The sequence below is a fragment of the Zingiber officinale genome, chromosome 7A, assembly GCF_018446385.1.
Source record: "Zingiber officinale cultivar Zhangliang chromosome 7A, Zo_v1.1, whole genome shotgun sequence".
Taxonomy (NCBI): domain Eukaryota; kingdom Viridiplantae; phylum Streptophyta; class Magnoliopsida; order Zingiberales; family Zingiberaceae; genus Zingiber; species Zingiber officinale.
In genome coordinates, this window is record NC_055998.1 from 80,178,647 (window position 1) to 80,181,198 (window position 2,552).

The 2,552-nt window shown below is 37.3% G+C and overlaps 1 pseudogene; it reads left to right on the forward strand.

Moving 5' to 3' along the window:
* Positions 1-1,957: 1,957 nt before the first annotated feature.
* LOC122003264 lies at positions 1,958-2,101 on the forward strand (annotated as a pseudogene).
* Positions 2,102-2,552: the final 451 nt, after the last annotated feature.

Consider the following 2,552-nt stretch of genomic DNA (forward strand, 5'->3'; position numbering starts at 1 on the left):
GATAACTATCCACAAATGTCCTCTTCACTACATCCACAAGCCAACTCAAACCTTGTAGTTTCCACATTATTCAAAATTCCCAATTAAAACAACTCAAACCTCATTCAACAATTTAATTTATCTATTTGACCAAATCATCCCCAAGAATAACCTTAAGCCAAGCAATTACAAACTGGAATCAATTCTCCAAATCAAAAGCCCCTTCAGTATCCCTTACAAATCTCATCATAGTTAATCATTTAAGAATAACAAAATGATTGTCCCTAGTAATCACATTCACACTGTTACACTCTAAATAATCCTCCACAATAATTCATTTTGATCTAGCCTTATTAATAACATTTCTAATTTCCACACAAAAATCTATCATCTTTGATTAGCTCTGCAACCTCAATCACCTCTTTAGTGCAACACAAATTAATATCATTCTTACCAAACTCAATTCAAAGTCATCGAGATTAAATTGTTGCTCTTCAACATCATCAAGCATACCTACACCTCCAAACACAGATATTACAGATGCCACCCACAACAAAGCAACATGGAATAAAAGTCTACACTACCACAATCCAAAGAGATACTTTCCAAATCAAACAGTTCTCAATCGATCCTTAATCGACTGCTTCGAAAAACAAAACTGAAATTTATTACCAAGTCAACAGCCGGAAGCAACGGCAGCTTCGATAACTAGTTGCAGCGGCTGCTGGAGCAGTGAAGACCACGCGGAACATATCTAAGGCAGCGGAATTCGGCCGGCTAATCGGTGCTCGGAAGAGGAGAGGAAGGGCTCTGCTTAGTTATCGAAGGAAGGGCCTCGGATGGGCGGCAGGAGTCGACGCCAACTGTAGCGACCGGAGCGACGCGAGAGGGCTACGACGCATCCTGATCTCCACGGCCGAGACAGATCTAGGGCTCAAGGGAGTGGCCGGCACTAGGGTAGAAGCTAGGAGTCGGCCCGAGGAGAGGAACGGAGACCCTCTGTTGGCTCTTGTCGGCCGGCGATGAGAAGCTCCACGTGTGGTTTGTGCCGGCAGAGGAAGAGAAGAAGAAAGATGCTTCGGCGTCGCGGAGGTTAGGGCACAGGCGGTTCGGCAGGGAAGAAGAGAAGAAGAAGAAGTACGACGCCGGTTAGGAGGAGACGGCGTCAAGGGATTAGGGCACGCACAGATTCGGCGGGGAAGGAAAGAAATAAGAGTAAAAGAAAAAAAAAATAAAATGGAAAAGAAAAAAAAATAACTTTTCCTCACTTAAATGGGTTACCTTAAACAGGCTTTTCCGGACCCCATTTTTGTCCCGGTTAACTAGTCCTAAATGAGCTCCGAAAAATTCTCGAAAAATTTCTAAAAATTTCAGAAAATTCCCTTATCATTATTCGTCATTTTCCGGTATTTTACAGGAGCACAAGAATCAAATACATCCTAATCATTGACACGATTTGTTGTTGGCTTATGTGCATGTAATCATAATTTAACCATAAATGGGTGTCGGCTATTTCTATAATACATGTATGTATGATGGGTTTATGGATCAGACATAAACTGAAATAAAAGAGACATAATGTAATTGATCTCAGTAAAAATATGTTAAGAGTTTTTGTAAAAACAGTTGCAATGCACAACAACAGTAAGGTAAATACTTCGCTACTTAACTTGAAGCAATTAAATTATCTTACTATTTTATTAATAATCTCCCTACTAACTAATTTTGGTGAAGCCTAAAATAAAAGTACGTCCTTTTTGCTATTCATACTGAAAATAATTCTAAACTTTATTAGTAATTTTCACAAATACATCAATCAATGATCTAGAGTTTAAGACTCAACTGCGGCGTATTATTGAGAATTTTTCTCATTAATCAATTAGAAATCTAAAATTCTCTTTAGTCTCACATTTTAGAATTGGCAACACTGCGAGTAGAGAAGCTTCTATAAATACCTTGGTCGGCAATGTTAAAAAACATACTTTTCTCAACTTTTTTGCTAAGATCAAGTATGATATTAAATTAATTTTTTATAAGGGAGAGTCCGTTATAATAGCTTATTGTTGGGATTCTCGAGTATCACCTTAGCATTACACTATTACAAGGGTCTGGTGCACCCTTACCTAATTTATGTCGTTTGGTTAAGATTAAGTGTATTATTTATTCTTATTAGTTTAATATCTGATATAAAGAATTAAATTAATTTTTTATAAAAGAAAGTATGTTACCTACATACACGTTCATGTATTATATTACTCATGCAAGCAGGGGCAAAGTCACGAATAGCTTTGGTGGGGCAGTTGTCCCACCTCAATTTTTTGAAACCCTTAGAGGTGTATACAATTATAAAAATTTTAGAATCTTGGCTCACTAAAAATAAAATAAAAATAGGGGCAATTCTTAAAAATTAAAACTATTTTTTATAGACCAATTCTTCTCCCTCTAAACCTCTCCCTACATTTACCCACCTGATATAAGGGGTCTAGCTCATGCAACATGTGTACATAGTCGCTAGTTTCTATAATACATATATGATCAGTTTATGAATCAATCATGAACACTGCAAGAACAGA